Source organism: Scomber scombrus, chromosome 13 (genome assembly GCF_963691925.1).
Source record: "Scomber scombrus chromosome 13, fScoSco1.1, whole genome shotgun sequence".
Lineage (NCBI taxonomy): Eukaryota > Metazoa > Chordata > Actinopteri > Scombriformes > Scombridae > Scomber > Scomber scombrus.
The window spans coordinates 26,545,310-26,559,585 of record NC_084982.1 but is presented as its reverse complement, the minus strand read 5'-3'; positions in this window follow the sequence as shown (position 1 = coordinate 26,559,585).

Sequence of the window (14,276 nt, the reverse complement as noted above, 5' to 3'; positions counted from 1 at the left end):
CTGGTTCCGATTGCAAAGGTCAAGACTCCCAGCTGTTTGAGAGCAGAAGCTGGTGCATCAACACTGTCAAAAGACCTTCCACCACTTAGCAATATTAGGACCTGAGGGACTCCTTCCAGGCGCCTGCTTCCGGCAGAGGCCGTGAAGACGTTATCCCTCAAGTACTGGAGAGCTGCTCCAGTGTTGAGGGGTCTTCCGCCTTTGTGCCTCAAACCTCTAATAGCGTCAAGGATCTCGCCCTTTGTGGTGTAAGTGTTCAGATAGAACTGGGCAGCTGGATCTCTGCTGTACTGAACCACTGAGACACGGTCTTGGCTGTCATCCACACTGAGTTTCTCTACTACTCTCTGGACAAAGTCTCGCATGGCTGGGAATCCAGTTCTAGTACCATCAGATCCATCCAACAAGAACACAACATCCCTTCCTTGTGGCTTTCTGTCCACTAGGGAACACAAAATTTGAGACATTTTTAGCTTCATGTGTCAAACATTTACTGTGTCAACGTCAGATGGCGAAAGCTGAACTCAACCTTTACAATCTGCTCTATTCTTACTGGCGCAAATGTTTTGCCCTAAGTGGAACTGGCTGACACAAACTCAGTAAAAGTACACTTTAATACACTTCAGTTTGCCTCCCACCATGATCTTGGGATGGAAAAATGGGTGACTTTCTTACCAGTTACTGTTGGTGTCATGGGCGTGGCCCTCACTAACACTTTGCTCATTACAGAGGAGAGCCGTTCTTGGACAGTGGGGAGGTCAGTGAACTCAGACACAGATAGAGCGTAACTAGGGTCATACGATATCTTCTGCAGCTCTCTACTGTCAGAGTTCCTTGTTCCAATTCCAATGGTAAAGACGCCCTGTTGTTTGAGAGCAGAGGCTGGGGTATCTACATTGTCAAAAGACCTTCCACCATTTAGCAGGATCAGTATCTGTGGAACACCTTGCAGGTGCCTACTCCCGGAGGAGTTTGTAAAAACGTTGTCCTTGACGTATTGGAGGGCTGCCCCGGTGTTGAGGGGTCTGCCTCCTCTGTGTCTCAGCCCTCTGACCGAATCCAAAATGTCCTCTCTTGTGGTGTACGTGTTCAGATAGAAATGGACCTCTGCATCTCTGCTGTACTGGACCACAGAGACACGGTCTTTGTTTACTCCCACATTGAGTTTCTCCACCGCTCTCTCAACAAAATCACGCATGGCAGGGAAGCCATTCCTTGTGCCATCGGAACCATCCAGAAGGAATACGATATCCTTTTTGGCAGTGTCAACTGAGAAAAGACAGGAAGACAAACAAGATAAACCTCTGCAAAAAGTGTCCTAGTGGCCTATTCATCAACTGGTGGACGTGTGTTTTTTACAAAGAGCCTAGCACTGCCTACTTCAATTTTAAACACTTGGAAAGCACACCACCACCTCTCCTTAAGTGCACACATGGAGCTAAACAAGTATTGCACATCATTTATTCCTTTCCTTCATTATTGGATAAAACAAATCAGGCAGCCCTTCAAGCCAGCAAGAGGCTGTGCTTGTTAACATACCAGGTACGGTGGGTGCTTCTGGGGTGACGTCAACAACCACAGCCTCCACGGAAGACTGAAGTTGCTGTTGGACGCTGGGAAGGTCAGTGAATTCAGACACCGAGAGAGCATAACTGGGGTCGTGGGCTATCGTCTGCAGTTCTTTGCTATCAGAGCTCCTGGTTCCGATTGCAAAGGTCAAGACTCCCAGCTGTTTGAGAGCAGAAGCTGGTGCATCAACACTGTCAAAAGACCTTCCACCACTTAGCAATATTAGGACCTGAGGGACTCCTTCCAGGCGCCTGCTTCCGGCAGAGGCCGTGAAGACGTTATCCCTCAAGTACTGGAGAGCTGCTCCAGTGTTGAGGGGTCTTCCGCCTTTGTGCCTCAAACCTGTAATAGCGTCAAGGATCTCGCCCTTTGTGGTGTACGTGTTCAGATAGAACTGGGCAGCTGGATCTCTGCTGTACTGAACCACTGAGACACAGTCCTTGTTGTCATCCAGACTGAGTGTCTCTACTACTCTCTGGACAAAGTCTCGCATGGCTGGGAATCCAGTTCTAGTACCATCAGATCCATCCATCAAGAACACAACATCCCTTCCTTGTGGCTTTCTGTCCACTAGGGAACACAAAATTTGAGACATTTTTAGCTTCATGTGTCAAATATTTACTGTGTCAACGTCAGATGGCGAAAGCTGAACTCAACCTTTACAATCTGCTCTATTCTTACTGGCGCAAATGTTTTACCCTAAGTGGAACTGGCTGACACAAACTCAGTAAAATTACACTTTAATACACTTCAGTTTGCCTCCCACCATGATCTTGGGATGGAAAAATGGGTGACTTTCTTACCAGTTACTGTTGGCGTCATGGGCGTGGCCCTCACTAGCACTTTGCTCATTACAGAGGAGAGCCGTTCTTGGACAGTGGGGAGGTCAGTGAACTCAGACACAGATAGAGCGTAACTAGGGTCATACGATATCTTCTGCAGCTCTCTACTGTCAGAGTTCCTTGTTCCAATGCCAATGGCAAAAACGCCCTGCTGTTTGAGAGCAGAGGCTGGGGTATCTACATTGTCAAAAGACCTTCCACCATTTAGCAGGATCAGTATCTGTGGAACACCTTGCAGGTGCCTACTCCCGGAGGAGTTTGTAAAAACGTTGTCCCTGACGTATTGGAGGGCTGCCCCGGTGTTGAGGGGTCTGCCTCCTCTGTGTCTCAGCCCTCTGACCGAATCCAAAATGTCCTCTCTTGTGGTGTACATGTTCAGATAGAAATTGACCTCTGCATCTCTGCTGTACTGGACCACAGAGACACGGTCTTTGTTTACTCCCACATTGAGTTTCTCCACCGCTCTCTCAACAAAATCACGCATGGCAGGGAAGCCATTCCTTGTGCCATCGGAACCATCCAGAAGGAATACGATATCCTTTTTGGCAGTGTCAACTGAGAAAAGACAGGAAGACAAACAAGATAAACCTCTGCAAAAAGTGTCCTAGTGGCCTATTCATCAACTGGTGGACGTGTTTTTTACAAAGAGCCTAGCACTGCCTACTTCAATTTTAAACACTTGGAAAGCACACCACCACCTCTCCTTAAGTGCACACATGGAGCTAAACAAGTATAGCACATAATTTATTCATTTCCTTCATTATGGATAAAACAAATCAGGCAGCCCTTCAAGCCAGCAAGAGGCTGTGCTTGTTAACATACCAGGTACGGTGGGTGCTTCTGGGGTGACGTCAACAACCACAGCCTCCACGGAAGACTGAAGTTGCTGTTGGACGCTGGGAAGGTCAGTGAATTCAGACACAGAGAGAGCATAACTGGGGTCGTGGGCTATCGTCTGCAGTTCTTTGCTATCAGAGCTCCTGGTTCCGATTGCAAAGGTCAAGACTCCCAGCTGTTTGAGAGCAGAAGCTGGTGCATCAACACTGTCAAAAGACCTTCCACCACTTAGCAATATTAGGACCTGAGGGACTCCTTCCAGGCGCCTGCTTCCGGCAGAGGCCGTGAAGACGTTATCCCTCAAGTACTGGAGAGCTGCTCCAGTGTTGAGGGGTCTTCCGCCTTTGTGCCTCAAACCTGTAATAGCGTCAAGGATCTCGCCCTTTGTGGTGTACGTGTTCAGATAGAACTGGGCAGCTGGATCTCTGCTGTACTGAACCACTGAGACACGGTCCTTGTTGTCATCCAGACTGAGTGTGTCTACTACTCTCTGGACAAAGTCTCGCATGGCTGGGAATCCAGTTCTAGTACCATCAGATCCATCCAACAAGAACACAACATCCCTTCCTTGTGGCTTTCTGTCCACTAGGGAACACAAAATTTGAGACATTTTTAGCTTCATGTGTCAAATATTTACTGTGTCAACGTCAGATGGCGAAAGCTGAACTCAACCTTTACAATCTGCTCTATTCTTACTGGCGCAAATGTTTTGCACTAAGTGGAACTGGCTGACACAAACTCAGTAAAATTACACTTTAATACACTTCAGTTTGCCTCCCACCATGATCTTGGGATGGAAAAATGGGTGACTTTCTTACCAGTTACTGTTGGTGTCATGGGCGTGGCCCTCACTAGCACTTTGCTCATTACAGAGGAGAGCCGTTCTTGGACAGTGGGGAGGTCAGTGAACTCAGACACAGATAGAGCGTAACTAGGGTCATACGATATCTTCTGCAGCTCTCTACTGTCAGAGTTCCTTGTTCCAATGCCAATGGCAAAAACGCCCTGCTGTTTGAGAGCAGAGGCTGGGGTATCTACATTGTCAAAAGACCTTCCACCATTTAGCAGGATCAGTATCTGTGGAACACCTTGCAGGTGCCTACTCCCGGAGGAGTTTGTAAAAACGTTGTCCCTGACGTATTGGAGGGCTGCCCCGGTGTTGAGGGGTCTGCCTCCTCTGTGTCTCAGCCCTCTGACCGAATCCAAAATGTCCTCTCTTGTGGTGTACGTGTTCAGATAGAAATGGACCTCTGCATCTCTGCTGTACTGGACCACAGAGACACGGTCTTTGTTTACTCCCACATTGAGTTTCTCCACCGCTCTCTCAACAAAATCACGCATGGCAGGGAAGCCATTCCTTGTGCCATCGGAACCATCCAGAAGGAATACGATATCCTTTTTGGCAGTGTCAACTGAGAAAAGACAGGAAGACAAACAAGATAAACCTCTGCAAAAAGTGTCCTAGTGGCCTATTCATCAACTGGTGGACGTGTGTTTTTTACAAAGAGCCTAGCACTGCCTACTTCAATTTTAAACACTTGGAAAGCACACCACCACCTCTCCTTAAGTGCACACATGGAACTAAACAAGTATTGCACATAATGTATTCCTTTCCTTCATTATTGGATAAAACAAATCAGGCAGCCCTTCAAGCCAGCAAGAGGCTGTGCTTGTTAACATACCAGGTACGGTGGGTGCTTCTGGGGTGACGTCAACAACCACAGCCTCCACGGAAGACTGAAGTTGCTGTTGGACGCTGGGAAGGTCAGTGAATTCAGACACAGAGAGAGCATAACTGGGGTCGTGGGCTATCGTCTGCAGTTCTTTGCTATCAGAGCTCCTGGTTCCGATTGCAAAGGTCAAGACTCCCAGCTGTTTGAGAGCAGAAGCTGGTGCATCAACACTGTCAAAAGACCTTCCACCACTTAGCAATATTAGGACCTGAGGGACTCCTTCCAGGCGCCTGCTTCCGGCAGAGGCCGTGAAGACGTTATCCCTCAAGTACTGGAGAGCTGCTCCAGTGTTGAGGGGTCTTCCGCCTTTGTGCCTCAAACCTCTAATAGCGTCAAGGATCTCGCCCTTTGTGGTGTAAGTGTTCAGATAGAACTGGGCAGCTGGATCTCTGCTGTACTGAACCACTGAGACACGGTCTTGGCTGTCATCCACACTGAGTGTCTCTACTACTCTCTGGACAAAGTCTCGCATGGCTGGGAATCCAGTTCTAGTACCATCAGATCCATCCAACAAGAACACAACATCCCTTCCTTGTGGCTTTCTGTCCACTAGGGAACACAAAATTTGAGACATTTTTAGCTTCATGTGTCAAACATTTACTGTGTCAACGTCAGATGGCGAAAGCTGAACTCAACCTTTACAATCTGCTCTATTCTTACTGGCGCAAATATTTTGCCCTAAGTGGAACTGGCTGACACAAACTCAGTAAAAGTACACTTTAATACACTTCAGTTTGCCTCCCACCATGATCTTGGGATGGAAAAATGGGTGACTTTCTTACCAGTTACTGTTGGTGTCATGGGCGTGGCCCTCACTAACACTTTGCTCATTACAGAGGAGAGCCGTTCTTGGACAGTGGGGAGGTCAGTGAACTCAGACACAGATAGAGCGTAACTAGGGTCATACGATATCTTCTGCAGCTCTCTACTGTCAGAGTTCCTTGTTCCAATTCCAATGGTAAAGACGCCCTGTTGTTTGAGAGCAGAGGCTGGGGTATCTACATTGTCAAAAGACCTTCCACCATTTAGCAGGATCAGTATCTGTGGAACACCTTGCAGGTGCCTACTCCCGGAGGAGTTTGTAAAAACGTTGTCCCTGACGTATTGGAGGGCTGCCCCGGTGTTGAGGGGTCTGCCTCCTCTGTGTCTCAGCCCTCTGACCGAATCCAAAATGTCCTCTCTTGTGGTGTACGTGTTCAGATAGAAATGGACCTCTGCATCTCTGCTGTACTGGACCACAGAGACACGGTCTTTGTTTACTCCCACATTGAGTTTCTCCACCGCTCTCTCAACAAAATCACGCATGGCAGGGAAGCCATTCCTTGTGCCATCGGAACCATCCAGAAGGAATACGATATCCTTTTTGGCAGTGTCAACTGAGAAAAGACAGGAAGACAAACAAGATAAACCTCTGCAAAAAGTGTCCTAGTGGCCTATTCATCAACTGGTGGACGTGTGTTTTTTACAAAGAGCCTAGCACTGCCTACTTCAATTTTAAACACTTGGAAAGCACACCACCACCTCTCCTTAAGTGCACACATGGAGCTAAACAAGTATTGCACATCATTTATTCCTTTCCTTCATTATTGGATAAAACAAATCAGGCAGCCCTTCAAGCCAGCAAGAGGCTGTGCTTGTTAACATACCAGGTACGGTGGGTGCTTCTGGGGTGACGTCAACAACCACAGCCTCCACGGAAGACTGAAGTTGCTGTTGGACGCTGGGAAGGTCAGTGAATTCAGACACAGAGAGAGCATAACTGGGGTCGTGGGCTATCGTCTGCAGTTCTTTGCTATCAGAGCTCCTGGTTCCGATTGCAAAGGTCAAGACTCCCAGCTGTTTGAGAGCAGAAGCTGGTGCATCAACACTGTCAAAAGACCTTCCACCACTTAGCAATATTAGGACCTGAGGGACTCCTTCCAGGCGCCTGCTTCCGGCAGAGGCCGTGAAGACGTTATCCCTCAAGTACTGGAGAGCTGCTCCAGTGTTGAGGGGTCTTCCGCCTTTGTGCCTCAAACCTGTAATAGCGTCAAGGATCTCGCCCTTTGTGGTGTACCTGTTCAGATAGAACTGGGCAGCTGGATCTCTGCTGTACTGAACCACTGAGACACGGTCTTTGTTGTCATCCACACTGAGTGTCTCTATTACTCTCTGGACAAAGTCTCGCATGGCTGGGAATCCAGTTCTAGTACCATCAGATCCATCCAACAAGAACACAACATCCCTTCCTTGTGGCTTTCTGTCCACTAGGGAACACAAAATTTGAGACATTTTAGCTTCAAGTGTCAAATATTTACTGTGTCAACGTCAGATGGCGAAAGCTGAACTCAACCTTTACAATCTGCTCTATTCTTACTGGCGCAAATGTTTTGCCCTAAGTGGAACTGGCTGACACAAACTCAGTAAAATTACACTTTAATACACTTCAGTTTGCCTCCCACCATGATCTTGGGATGGAAAAATGGGTGACTTTCTTACCAGTTACTGTTGGTGTCATGGGCGTGGCCCTCACTAGCACTTTGCTCATTACAGAGGAGAGCCGTTCTTGGACAGTGGGGAGGTCAGTGAACTCAGACACAGATAGAGCGTAACTAGGGTCATACGATATCTTCTGCAGCTCTCTACTGTCAGAGTTCCTTGTTCCAATGCCAATGGCAAAAACGCCCTGCTGTTTGAGAGCAGAGGCTGGGGTATCTACATTGTCAAAAGACCTTCCACCATTTAGCAGGATCAGTATCTGTGGAACACCTTGCAGGTGCCTACTCCCGGAGGAGTTTGTAAAAACGTTGTCCCTGACGTATTGGAGGGCTGCCCCGGTGTTGAGGGGTCTGCCTCCTCTGTGTCTCAGCCCTCTGACTGAATCCAAAATGTCCTCTCTTGTGGTGTACGTGTTCAGATAGAAATGGACCTCTGCATCTCTGCTGTACTGGACCACAGAGACACGGTCTTTGTTTACTCCCACATTGAGTTTCTCCACCGCTCTCTCAACAAAATCACGCATGGCAGGGAAGCCATTCCTTGTGCCATCGGAACCATCCAGAAGGAATACGATATCCTTTTTGGCAGTGTCAACTGAGAAAAGACAGGAAGACAAACAAGATAAACCTCTGCAAAAAGTGTCCTAGTGGCCTATTCATCAACTGGTGGACGTGTTTTTTACAAAGAGCCTAGCACTGCCTACTTCAATTTTAAACACTTGGAAAGCACACCACCACCTCTCCTTAAGTGCACACATGGAGCTAAACAAGTATAGCACATAATTTATTCATTTCCTTCATTATGGATAAAACAAATCAGGCAGCCCTTCAAGCCAGCAAGAGGCTGTGCTTGTTAACATACCAGGTACGGTGGGTGCTTCTGGGGTGACGTCAACAACCACAGCCTCCACGGAAGACTGAAGTTGCTGTTGGACGCTGGGAAGGTCAGTGAATTCAGACACAGAGAGAGCATAACTGGGGTCGTGGGCTATCGTCTGCAGTTCTTTGCTATCAGAGCTCCTGGTTCCGATTGCAAAGGTCAAGACTCCCAGCTGTTTGAGAGCAGAAGCTGGTGCATCAACACTGTCAAAAGACCTTCCACCACTTAGCAATATTAGGACCTGAGGGACTCCTTCCAGGCGCCTGCTTCCGGCAGAGGCCGTGAAGACGTTATCCCTCAAGTACTGGAGAGCTGCTCCAGTGTTGAGGGGTCTTCCGCCTTTGTGCCTCAAACCTGTAATAGCGTCAAGGATCTCGCCCTTTGTGGTGTACGTGTTCAGATAGAACTGGGCAGCTGGATCTCTGCTGTACTGAACCACTGAGACACGGTCCTTGTTGTCATCCAGACTGAGTGTGTCTACTACTCTCTGGACAAAGTCTCGCATGGCTGGGAATCCAGTTCTAGTACCATCAGATCCATCCAACAAGAACACAACATCCCTTCCTTGTGGCTTTCTGTCCACTAGGGAACACAAAATTTGAGACATTTTTAGCTTCATGTGTCAAATATTTACTGTGTCAACGTCAGATGGCGAAAGCTGAACTCAACCTTTACAATCTGCTCTATTCTTACTGGCGCAAATGTTTTGCCCTAAGTGGAACTGGCTGACACAAACTCAGTAAAATTACACTTTAATACACTTCAGTTTGCCTCCCACCATGATCTTGGGATGGAAAAATGGGTGACTTTCTTACCAGTTACTGTTGGTGTCATGGGCGTGGCCCTCACTAGCACTTTGCTCATTACAGAGGAGAGCCGTTCTTGGACAGTGGGGAGGTCAGTGAACTCAGACACAGATAGAGCGTAACTAGGGTCATACGATATCTTCTGCAGCTCTCTACTGTCAGAGTTCCTTGTTCCAATGCCAATGGCAAAAACGCCCTGCTGTTTGAGAGCAGAGGCTGGGGTATCTACATTGTCAAAAGACCTTCCACCATTTAGCAGGATCAGTATCTGTGGAACACCTTGCAGGTGCCTACTCCCGGAGGAGTTTGTAAAAACGTTGTCCCTGACGTATTGGAGGGCTGCCCCGGTGTTGAGGGGTCTGCCTCCTCTGTGTCTCAGCCCTCTGACCGAATCCAAAATGTCCTCTCTTGTGGTGTACGTGTTCAGATAGAAATGGACCTCTGCATCTCTGCTGTACTGGACCACAGAGACACGGTCTTTGTTTACTCCCACATTGAGTTTCTCCACCGCTCTCTCAACAAAATCACGCATGGCAGGGAAGCCATTCCTTGTGCCATCGGAACCATCCAGAAGGAATACGATATCCTTTTTGGCAGTGTCAACTGAGAAAAGACAGGAAGACAAACAAGATAAACCTCTGCAAAAAGTGTCCTAGTGGCCTATTCATCAACTGGTGGACGTGTGTTTTTTACAAAGAGCCTAGCACTGCCTACTTCAATTTTAAACACTTGGAAAGCACACCACCACCTCTCCTTAAGTGCACACATGGAGCTAAACAAGTATTGCACATCATTTATTCCTTTCCTTCATTATTGGATAAAACAAATCAGGCAGCCCTTCAAGCCAGCAAGAGGCTGTGCTTGTTAACATACCAGGTACGGTGGGTGCTTCTGGGGTGACGTCAACAACCACAGCCTCCACGGAAGACTGAAGTTGCTGTTGGACGCTGGGAAGGTCAGTGAATTCAGACACCGAGAGAGCATAACTGGGGTCGTTGGCTATCGTCTGCAGTTCTTTGCTATCAGAGCTCCTGGTTCCGATTGCAAAGGTCAAGACTCCCAGCTGTTTGAGAGCAGAAGCTGGTGCATCAACACTGTCAAAAGACCTTCCACCACTTAGCAATATTAGGACCTGAGGGACTCCTTCCAGGCGCCTGCTTCCGGCAGAGGCCGTGAAGACGTTATCCCTCAAGTACTGGAGAGCTGCTCCAGTGTTGAGGGGTCTTCCGCCTTTGTGCCTCAAACCTGTAATAGCGTCAAGGATCTCGCCCTTTGTGGTGTACCTGTTCAGATAGAACTGGGCAGCTGGATCTCTGCTGTACTGAACCACTGAGACACGGTCTTTGTTGTCATCCACACTGAGTGTCTCTATTACTCTCTGGACAAAGTCTCGCATGGCTGGGAATCCAGTTCTAGTACCATCAGATCCATCCAACAAGAACACAACATCCCTTCCTTGTGGCTTTCTGTCCACTAGGGAACACAAAATTTGAGACATTTTTAGCTTCATGTGTCAAATATTTACTGTGTCAACGTCAGATGGCGAAAGCTGAACTCAACCTTTACAATCTGCTCTATTCTTACTGGCGCAAATGTTTTACCCTAAGTGGAACTGGCTGACACAAACTCAGTAAAATTACACTTTAATACACTTCAGTTTGCCTCCCACCATGATCTTGGGATGGAAAAATGGGTGACTTTCTTACCAGTTACTGTTGGCGTCATGGGCGTGGCCCTCACTAGCACTTTGCTCATTACAGAGGAGAGCCGTTCTTGGACAGTGGGGAGGTCAGTGAACTCAGACACAGATAGAGCGTAACTAGGGTCATACGATATCTTCTGCAGCTCTCTACTGTCAGAGTTCCTTGTTCCAATGCCAATGGCAAAAACGCCCTGCTGTTTGAGAGCAGAGGCTGGGGTATCTACATTGTCAAAAGACCTTCCACCATTTAGCAGGATCAGTATCTGTGGAACACCTTGCAGGTGCCTACTCCCGGAGGAGTTTGTAAAAACGTTGTCCCTGACGTATTGGAGGGCTGCCCCGGTGTTGAGGGGTCTGCCTCCTCTGTGTCTCAGCCCTCTGACCGAATCCAAAATGTCCTCTCTTGTGGTGTACGTGTTCAGATAGAAATGGACCTCTGCATCTCTGCTGTACTGGACCACAGAGACACGGTCTTTGTTTACTCCCACATTGAGTTTCTCCACCGCTCTCTCAACAAAATCACGCATGGCAGGGAAGCCATTCCTTGTGCCATCGGAACCATCCAGAAGGAATACGATATCCTTTTTGGCAGTGTCAACTGAGAAAAGACAGGAAGACAAACAAGATAAACCTCTGCAAAAAGTGTCCTAGTGGCCTATTCATCAACTGGTGGACGTGTTTTTTACAAAGAGCCTAGCACTACCTACTTCAATTTTAAACACTTGGAAAGCACACCACCACCTCTCCTTAAGTGCACACATGGAGCTAAACAAGTATAGCACATAATTTATTCATTTCCTTCATTATGGATAAAACAAATCAGGCAGCCCTTCAAGCCAGCAAGAGGCTGTGCTTGTTAACATACCAGGTACGGTGGGTGCTTCTGGGGTGACGTCAACAACCACAGCCTCCACGGAAGACTGAAGTTGCTGTTGGACGCTGGGAAGGTCAGTGAATTCAGACACAGAGAGAGCATAACTGGGGTCGTGGGCTATCGTCTGCAGTTCTTTGCTATCAGAGCTCCTGGTTCCGATTGCAAAGGTCAAGACTCCCAGCTGTTTGAGAGCAGAAGCTGGTGCATCAACACTGTCAAAAGACCTTCCACCACTTAGCAATATTAGGACCTGAGGGACTCCTTCCAGGCGCCTGCTTCCGGCAGAGGCCGTGAAGACGTTATCCCTCAAGTACTGGAGAGCTGCTCCAGTGTTGAGGGGTCTTCCGCCTTTGTGCCTCAAACCTGTAATAGCGTCAAGGATCTCGCCCTTTGTGGTGTACGTGTTCAGATAGAACTGGGCAGCTGGATCTCTGCTGTACTGAACCACTGAGACACGGTCCTTGTTGTCATCCAGACTGAGTGTGTCTACTACTCTCTGGACAAAGTCTCGCATGGCTGGGAATCCAGTTCTAGTACCATCAGATCCATCCAACAAGAACACAACATCCCTTCCTTGTGGCTTTCTGTCCACTAGGGAACACAAAATTTGAGACATTTTTAGCTTCATGTGTCAAATATTTACTGTGTCAACGTCAGATGGCGAAAGCTGAACTCAACCTTTACAATCTGCTCTATTCTTACTGGCGCAAATGTTTTGCCCTAAGTGGAACTGGCTGACACAAACTCAGTAAAATTACACTTTAATACACTTCAGTTTGCCTCCCACCATGATCTTGGGATGGAAAAATGGGTGACTTTCTTACCAGTTACTGTTGGCGTCATGGGCGTGGCCCTCACTAGCACTTTGCTCATTACAGAGGAGAGCCGTTCTTGGACAGTGGGGAGGTCAGTGAACTCAGACACAGATAGAGCGTAACTAGGGTCATACGATATCTTCTGCAGCTCTCTACTGTCAGAGTTCCTTGTTCCAATGCCAATGGCAAAAACGCCCTGCTGTTTGAGAGCAGAGGCTGGGGTATCTACATTGTCAAAAGACCTTCCACCATTTAGCAGGATCAGTATCTGTGGAACACCTTGCAGGTGCCTACTCCCGGAGGAGTTTGTAAAAACGTTGTCCCTGACGTATTGGAGGGCTGCCCCGGTGTTGAGGGGTCTGCCTCCTCTGTGTCTCAGCCCTCTGACCGAATCCAAAATGTCCTCTCTTGTGGTGTACGTGTTCAGATAGAAATGGACCTCTGCATCTCTGCTGTACTGGACCACAGAGACACGGTCTTTGTTTACTCCCACATTGAGTTTCTCCACCGCTCTCTCAACAAAATCACGCATGGCAGGGAAGCCATTCCTTGTGCCATCGGAACCATCCAGAAGGAATACGATATCCTTTTTGGCAGTGTCAACTGAGAAAAGACAGGAAGACAAACAAGATAAACCTCTGCAAAAAGTGTCCTAGTGGCCTATTCATCAACTGGTGGACGTGTTTTTTACAAAGAGCCTAGCACTACCTACTTCAATTTTAAACACTTGGAAAGCACACCACCACCTCTCCTTAAGTGCACACATGGAGCTAAACAAGTATAGCACATAATTTATTCATTTCCTTCATTATGGATAAAACAAATCAGGCAGCCCTTCAAGCCAGCAAGAGGCTGTGCTTGTTAACATACCAGGTACGGTGGGTGCTTCTGGGGTGACGTCAACAACCACAGCCTCCACGGAAGACTGAAGTTGCTGTTGGACGCTGGGAAGGTCAGTGAATTCAGACACAGAGAGAGCATAACTGGGGTCGTGGGCTATCGTCTGCAGTTCTTTGCTATCAGAGCTCCTGGTTCCGATTGCAAAGGTCAAGACTCCCAGCTGTTTGAGAGCAGAAGCTGGTGCATCAACACTGTCAAAAGACCTTCCACCACTTAGCAATATTAGGACCTGAGGGACTCCTTCCAGGCGCCTGCTTCCGGCAGAGGCCGTGAAGACGTTATCCCTCAAGTACTGGAGAGCTGCTCCAGTGTTGAGGGGTCTTCCGCCTTTGTGCCTCAAACCTGTAATAGCGTCAAGGATCTCGCCCTTTGTGGTGTACGTGTTCAGATAGAACTGGGCAGCTGGATCTCTGCTGTACTGAACCACTGAGACACGGTCCTTGTTGTCATCCAGACTGAGTGTGTCTACTACTCTCTGGACAAAGTCTCGCATGGCTGGGAATCCAGTTCTAGTACCATCAGATCCATCCAACAAGAACACAACATCCCTTCCTTGTGGCTTTCTGTCCACTAGGGAACACAAAATTTGAGACATTTTTAGCTTCATGTGTCAAATATTTACTGTGTCAACGTCAGATGGCGAAAGCTGAACTCAACCTTTACAATCTGCTCTATTCTTACTGGCGCAAATGTTTTGCCCTAAGTGGAACTGGCTGACACAAACTCAGTAAAATTACACTTTAATACACTTCAGTTTGCCTCCCACCATGATCTTGGGATGGAAAAATGGGTGACTTTCTTACCAGTTACTGTTGGCGTCATGGGCGTGGCCCTCACTAGC